We start from the raw sequence: 8,801 nt of genomic DNA on the forward strand, positions 1-8,801 counted from the left end.
AAGGGTAGAGCTGCCGCTTACAAGGAGCGGGATTCTAACCCGGAAGCTTATAAAAAATCCCGCTATGCTCTGCGACGAACCATCAAACAGGCAAAGCGTCAATACAGGCCTAAGATCGAATCATACTACACCAGCTCCGACGCTCGTCGGATGTGGCAGGGCTTGCAAACTATTACAGACTACAAAGGGAAGCACAGCCGAGAGCTGCCCAGTGACACGGGCCTACCAGACAAGCTAAATAACTTCTATGCTCACTTTGAGGCAAGTAACACTGAAACATGCATGAGAGCATCAGCTGTTCCGGACGACAGTGTGATCACGCTCTCTGCAGCCGATGTGAGTAAGACCTTTAAACGGGTCAACATTCACAATACATATATATATATATATACATATCACGGTGACAAGGCAAATGAACTAACAGGTTATAGAGCCAATCAACACAATTATTACAATGAATAGGTTGTATTATGGCTTTTTTCCCCCTGGATTGGCTTCCCCGGTGATTTTACCCATGCACCACTACTGCTACCATCTCCACTCACTCCTTCAGCTATTTTCACTGCCTCCACATAGGAAACCTGCTGGATGGCCCTGATCCTAGCTACTGCGACATCCTTCATCCGTACAGGGTACTCCTGTAACTCGGGAACGTGATTCCCATCACAATTACAACAACCTGCTTCATCTGACTCTTCAACTGCTACATATGTATTCCTTCAACAAACACTTGCCACGTGTCCAAACGTTTTACAGTTGTAACACTGCAGCGGCTTCTGTACAATACGGTCTCACCTCATATCTCACATACCCAAGTTTTACCTGAGTCAGGAGAATCACTTCCTCGAACCACAGTAAAACGATAGGCTATCCACCTTCTTTCCATCTATCATTCGGGTCAAGCGACATGCGTCTACCACTACTGGCATGTTATCCTTAAACCACACAGCCTCTATGTCCAATGAGACGCCAGAGATAACACCTTTAACCACACAGCCTCTATGTCCAACGAGACGCCAGAGATAACATCTTAAACCACACAGCCTCTATGTCCAACGAGACGCCAGAGATAACACCTTTAACCACACAGCCTCTATGTCCAACGAGACGCCAGAGATGACACCTTTAACCACACAGCCTCTATGTCCAACGAGACGCCAGAGATAACATCTTAAACCACACAGCCTCTATGTCCAACGAGACGCCAGAGATAACACCTTTAACCACACAGCCTCTATGTCCAATGAGACGCCAGAGATGACACCTTTAACCACACAGCCTCTATGTCCAACGAGACGCCAGAAATAACACCTTTAACCGGTGCCCGACTCTGAACATCCTAGCCAACAATGAGCCAGATATTTCACCAGATGTATAAATGTGAAGCGTCCGCTTGGCGTTTCTTCTCACTACCAAATATGGTATTTTAACTAGGTAACCTAGGACAACAACCAGGTAACTACCAAATATGGTAGTGAGAGGAAGCCCAGTGGCCGGCAGTGGGAAAAAATCGGAGGGCCTGTTGTCCGGACCTCTGGCAGTCTCTATGGGGGTGCCACAGGGTTCAATTCTCGGGCCGACTCTCTTCTCTGTATACACCAATGATGTCGCTCTCGCTGCTGGTGATTCTTTGATCCACCTCTACGCAGACGACACCATTCTGTATACATCTGGCCCTTCTTTGGACACTGTGTTAACAAACCTCCAGACGAGCTTCAATGCCATAGAACACTCCTTCCGTGGCCTCCAACTGCTCTTAAATACAAGTAAAACTAAATGCATGCTCTTCAACCGATCGCTGCCCGCACCTGCCCGCCCGTCCAGCATCACTACTCTGGACGGTTCTGACTTAGAATATGTGGACAACTACAAATACCTAGGTGTCTGGTTAGACTGTAAACTCTCCTTCCAGACTCACATTAAGCATCTCCAATCCAAAAATAAATCTAGAATCGGCTTCCTATTTCGCAACAAAGCATCCTTCACTCATGCTGCCAAACATACCCTCGTAAAACTGACTATCCTACCGATCCTCGACTTCAGCGATGTCATTTACAAAATAGCCTGCAACACTCTACTCAGCAAATTGGATGCAGTCTATCACAGTGCCATCCGTTTTGTCACCAAAGCCCCATATACTACCCACCACTGTGATCTGTATGCTCTCGTTGGCTGGCCCTCGCTTCATACTCGTCGCCAAACCCACTGGCTCCAGGTCATCTACAAGTCTCTGCTAGGTAAAGCCCCGCCTTATCTCAGCTCACTGGTCACCATAGCAGCACCCACCCGTAGCACGCGCTCCAGCAGGTATATCTCACTGGTCACCCCCAAAACCTATTCTTCCTTTGGCCGCCTCTCCTTCCAGTTCTCTGCTGCCAGTGACTGGAACGAACTGCAAAAATCTCTGAAGCTGGAGACTCTTACCTCCCTCACTAGCTTTAAGCACCAGCTGTCAGAGCAGCTCACAGATCACTGCACCTGTACATAGCTCATCTGTAAATAGCCCATCCAATCTACCTCATCCCCATACTCTATTTATTTATTTATCTTGCTCCTTTGCACCCCAGTATCTCAACTTGCACATTCATCTTCTGCACATCCTACCATTCCAGTGTTTAATTGCTATATTGTAATTACTTCGCCACCATGGCCTATTTATTGCCTTAACTCTCTTATCCTACCTCATCTGCTGTATATAGACTTTTTCTACTGTATTATTGACTGTATGTTTTGTTTATTCCATGTGTAACTCTGTGTTGTTGTATGTGTCACACTGCTTTGCTTTATCTTGGCCAGGTCGCAGTTGCAAATGAGAACTTGTTCTCAACTAGCCTACCTGGTTAAATAAAGGTGAAATTAAAATTTAAAAAATCACTTGATTTTTATGTGTGAGGAATGGATTCTCTTTATCTCTGACCCGAGGGCAGCTGGCACAACGACTCGCTCACCTCTGAAGATAACTCCTTTTGCACACGCAGCTCATCTCTGTTGTGAAAATACATGGCTACATTCAAGGGTTGTTTTTACACATCAGGCCACCCCTGCAGGATCTCTCTGGATGGCCTTTAGTCTCTCGCGTGACACAGGGAGGTAGTGTATCATATTGATTGATTCCACTTGGGTTGTCGGCCAGCATCACATGTTTTCCAGGAACGTTTAGGAGACTGACCTTGTAGTTTTGGAGTCTCATGATCATGCGTTGTAGTCTTTTTGGTGCCCTGAGGAGAGGCTTTGTCATGATGCTCTCTAGAGGCATGTGATCTGATTGCTCTTCCACAGTTCATCTATACAGTGCATTCAGAAAGTATTCAGACACCTTGACTTTTTCCCACATTTTGTTACGTTACAGCTTTATTCTAAAATTGATTAAATTGTGTTTTTTTCCTCATAATGACAAAGCAAAAATCTGTTTTTTTAGACATTTTTGCAAATTTAATACAAATAAAGAACTGAAAACTTGGAGTTTGCCAAAAGGCACTTAAAGGACTCTCAGACCATGAGAAACAAGATTCCCTGGTCTGATGAAACCACGATTCAATCAATCAATCAAATGTATTTATAAAGCCCTTCTTACATCAGCTGATGTCACAAAGTGCTGTACAGAAACTCAGCCTAAAACCAGGTGTAGAAGCACGGTGGCTAGGAAAAACTCCCTAGAAAGGCCAGAACCTAGGAAGAAACCTAGAGAGGAACCAGGCTATGAGGGGTGGCCAGTCCTCTTCCGGCTGTGCCAGGTGGAGATTATAACAGAACATGGCCAAGATGTTCAAATGTTCATAGATGACCAACAGGGTCAAATAATAATAATCACAGTGGTTGTTGACGGTGCAACAGGTCTGCGCCTCAGGAGTAAATGTCAGTTGGCTTTTCATAGCCGATCATTCAGAGTAACTCTACTGCTCCTGCTGTCTCTAGAGAGTTGAAAACAGCAGGTCTGGGACAGGTAGCACGTCCGGTGAACAGGTCAGGGTTCCATAGCCGCAGGCAGAACAGTTGAAACTGGAGCAGCATCACGGCCAGGTGGACTGGGGACAGCAAGGAGTCATCAGGCCAGGTAGTACAGGAGTGGGCCTGTGGAAAGGAGTGGGCCTGTGGAAAGGAGTGGGCCCGTGGAAAGGAGTGGGGGTGTCGAAAGTAGTGGGCCTGTGGAAAGGAGTGGGCCTGTGGAAAGGAGTGGGCCTGTGGAAAGGAGTGGGGGTGTCGAAAGGAGTGGGCCCGTGGAAAGGAGTGGGCCCGTGGAAAGGAGTGGGCCTGTGGAAAGGAGTGGGCCCGTGGAAAGGAGTGGGGGTGTCGAAAGTAGTGGGCCTGTGGAAAGGAGTGGGCCTGTGGAAAGGAGTGGGCCCGTGGAAAGGAGTGGGGGTGTCGAAAGTAGTGGGCCTGTGGAAAGGAGTGGGCCTGTGGAAAGGAGTGGGCCTGTGGAAAGGAGTGGGGGTGTCGAAAGTAGTGGGCCTGTGGAAATGAGTGGGGGTGTCGTAAGTAGTGGGCCTGTGGAAAGGAGTGGGCCTGTGGAAAGGAGTGGGCCTGTGGAAAGGAGTGGGCCCGTGGAAAGGAGTGGGCCCGTGGAAAGGAGTGGGCTTGTGGAAAGGAGTGGGGGTGTCGAAAGGAGTGGGCCTGTGGAAAGGAGTGGGCCCGTGGAAAGGAGTGGGCCCGTGGAAAGGAGTGGGCCTGTGGAAAGGAGTGGGCTTGTGGAAAGGAGTGGGCCTGTGGAAAGGAGTGGGCTTGTGGAAAGGAGTGGGCCTGTGGAAAGGAGTGGACCTGTGGAAAGGAGTGGGCCCGTGGAAAGGAGTGGGCCCGTGGAAAGGAGTGGGCCCGTGGAAAGGAGTGGGCCCGTGGAAAGGAGTGGGCCCGTGGAAAGGAGTGGGGGTGTCGAAAGGAGTGGGCCCGTGGAAAGGAGTGGGCCCGTGGAAAGAAGTGGGCCCGTGGAAAGGAGTGGGCCCGTGGAAAGGAGTGGGCCCGTGGAAAGGAGTGGGCCCGTGGAAAGGAGTGTGCCTGTGGAAAGGAGTGGGCCCGTGGAAAGGAGTGGGCCCGTGGAAAGCGCTCTGCTGGACATTTGATTATCTGTCTTATGGCTTGGGGGTAGAAGCTGTTAAGGAGCCTTTTGGATCTAGTTACAGAGGGATGCAACCGGTTCAGCCCTCCTTTTCCTGTAGTCCACGATCCTCTCCTTTGTCTTGCTCACGTTGAGTGAGAGGTTGTTGTCCTGGCACCACACGGCCACGTCTTTGACTTCCTCCTATAGGCCGTCTCATCGTTGTCGGTGATCAGGCCTACCACTGTTATGTTGTCAGCAAACTTAATGATAGTGTTGGAGTCGTGCTTGGCCACGCAGTCATGGGTGAACACGGAGTACAGGAGGGGACTAAGCACGCACCCCTGAGGGGCCCCAGTGTTGAGGATCAGCGTGGCAGATGTGTTGTTGCCTACCCTTACCACTTGGAGGCGACCCGTCAGGAAGTCCAGGATCCAGTTGCAGAGGGGGGTGTTTAGTCCCAGGATCCTTAGCTTAGTGATGAGCTTTTTGAGGGCACTATGGTGTTGAACGCTGAGCTGTAGTCAATGAATAGAATTCTCACATAGGTGTTCCTTTTGTCCAGGTGGGAAAGGGCAGTGTGGAGTGCAATAGAGATTGCATCATCTGTGGATCTGTTGGGGCGGTATGCAAATTGGAGAGGGTCCAGTTTCCGGGATGATGGTGTTGATGTGAGTCATGACCAGCCTTTCAAAGCTTTTCATGGCTGCCGACGTGAGTGCTCTGCTTAGTCATTTAGGCAGGTTACCTTCGCTTTCTTGGGCACAGGGACTTTGGTAGTCTGCTTGAAATATATAGGTATTACAGACTTTGTCAGGGAGAGGTTGAAAATGTCAGTGAAGACACTTGCCAGTTGATCCGTGCATGCTCGGAGTACACGTCCTGGTAATCTGTCTGGCCCAGCGGCCTTGTGAATGTTGACCTGTTTAAAGGTCTTACTCACATCGGCTACGGAGAGCGTGATCACACAGTCGTCCGGAATAGCTGGCGCTCTCATGCATGCTTCAGTGTTGCTTGCCTCAAAGCGAGCATAAAAGGCATTTAGCTTGTGGTAGGCTCGTGTCACTGGGCAGCTCATGGCTGGGTTTTCCTCTGTGGGAAAAGCAAATTTACAAATTAGTTTTGTGGCAAACTGTTGCGGGAAACTTGCGGCAACTTGTGAACTTCTGGGAAACAATTCTGGGAAACTTGTGGCGAACATTCTGTTTGCTGCAAACTCAACATTGAAATTGAAATGTATCTACATAAACCAAATCCCATAACTTTAAATGAACTTACTTCACAGAGAAAAAAAACTAAACATACTAAATGTAGTAAATATACTAAACAACCAATGTCTTTAACAGATACAAATAAATCCAATGCAACTTGAAATCATCAGCATGGTAATGAAGAAAATAGCAAAAATTGGAATTAATGGTTTAATCTTTTTTATGTAGCTACAACATTTACATGAGAGAAATGTAAATACTATGGGGATGATGGCCTTATGATGTTTACCGAATTATTTACATGAGCCAAATAATAATGTTGTAATAGATTAACCAATGAAGGTTTAAAAGATAATTAACAAAATTGTAATAATTAAAACAACAAAAACTAAATAAAACCCAGTTCAGAACTATGGAGATGGTGGAAGTCCTTCGTCCAAAGCTTGTTGAAACAATCAGTAAACAAAACAAAATTAGCGTACTGAAAACAATTCATATTTTGGCATCTTAAAAAGGTAGAAATTGAGTTATGCCTAAAATGGCAAGTCATATCATTTTTCCAAAATTAATTATTGTCACTCTAAAAAAGTCTTGGTTAAAAATAACCCAATTCCGACGACCCGGTTCTGGGTCAATTTTGTCCAAACACAACATTGGGTTAATTCAACCCAGTGGCTTTGGATTGTGCTTCTAACCCAGCGCCTTGGGTTGAGCGCTTGACCCAACTGCTGGGTAAATTATACTTTAGTGTTGGGGTAAAACAACCCAGTGTGATGGGCTGTGACATAAACCCAACACATTGGGTTGAGGGATTGACCCAGCAGTTGGGTCATTTAAAAAAATGTAATCCTTGGGTTATTTTCAGTGTCATCCTAATTTGTCTTCTCTACCATTCCACACACAAGATAGAATACAATACACATCATTAATTTCTATTGCCTGAATTTCAGAACATACAGTACACCGTGTCAGAGAATGTACAAGAATATATACATTTTTAAATAGCACATTGAAACTAAGCCATATTGTGTAAATATGTATTATTTCACAAAATAAGATTTCATAAGACAGTGTTGATTTGTTTGAATTTATTTAATGAACCCAAAATCAGACTAAAGCTTCGATTGAACTTGATGTGCACACTGTCTTAAGTGGTATTAACACAGATCTCATCAATAGATATTCACTGACACACTGCAGCTATCTTTTGGTGACAGTACAAACACATCATGCTGTTTTGCCATACAATAATGGTCTACATTTGGGATGAGTCAAAACATTGTTAGACAGAGAAGAAGTGTAGAATATTACATTTGAAGGTCACTCTACTTTTAAGGACATGAACGAATGACTCATTACTTAATAATTGTATTTCATTCATAAAGAATTTTTCACAATCCCCAAAATGTAAAATTTGTATTTAAAATAAATTGTTGTGATAGAATGAAAGCGTACAAGAATGTGCTTCAGTAGTTGCTGATAATGGGCCTCTGTAAGCCTATGTAGATATTACATGAAAAATCTGCCGTTTCCAGCTACAATAGTCATTTACAACATTAACAATGTCTACACTGTACTTCTGGTAAATTGTATGCTATTTTAATGGACAAAAAATGTGCTTATCAAAAATAAGGACATTTCTAAGTGAACCCAAACTTTTGAACGGTAGTATATGTACCGAATTTCATGACTTTAGGTCAAAATGGCTGAGTGGAGTGACCTTTCAGAGTTAGCATTTTCAATCGTTTATTATAGCGCCACCATCTGGCCAATCAGTGTAATTTTGTAAATGTCGGATTTCTATGGCAGTGGTGTTTCCAAGACAACTGGGAACTCAGAAAAAAAACGAGGTCTAACTATGATCTTCAACTCTAAAGTCAGAGTTCTAGAAAGATGCCAGAGTTTCCCACTTGGAATTCCGAGTTGGGTAACCATTCAAAACTATTCATTTAAAACTATTTCCCCGGTCGGAGCACTGAAGTCTAGAAGGGATCCAGCTTTTGTCAAATTTAACGTCAAAAGTAGATTTTTAGGGCCTAAACCCTTTCCTAACCTTAACCTAATTACCCTAACCTACTACGTTAATATTCCTAACCTGCTGCGTAAATTATCCCAACCTGCTACGAAAAATAAAATCTGACGTTGATTTGACAAAAGCTTGATCCCTTCTCGCCATGACCGAGTTCCCAGTTGTTTTAACGCAGCACACGATATCGCGTGTGACGTACGTACGCACCTACGTCTGTGTCTTGAATAGTCCTGTAACTTCAGTGTTCGGGGTTTTTCTTATTAAAGAATCATAATTCCTATTAGTGAAGCTCTCTCAGGTTTGTACTTGTTTCATGGGCACTTCAACGTGCTTAAACCTCAACACACATGTTCTCCTGCAAGCTACCATTCACAGAGAATATTTGCAAAAAAAGTGTGTTGAGTGATACCGGAAGATGATCCAGAATATCATTCTCCTAAATGTTATTTGGTCACGCGCAAATAAGGACACTTCAATGCAGCGTTGCTGTGTTGCTTTATTGCAGAACTAACACTAGAGGGAGCACTATCAC

The sequence above is a fragment of the Salvelinus alpinus genome, chromosome 12 (assembly GCF_045679555.1).
Source record: "Salvelinus alpinus chromosome 12, SLU_Salpinus.1, whole genome shotgun sequence".
Lineage (NCBI taxonomy): Eukaryota > Metazoa > Chordata > Actinopteri > Salmoniformes > Salmonidae > Salvelinus > Salvelinus alpinus.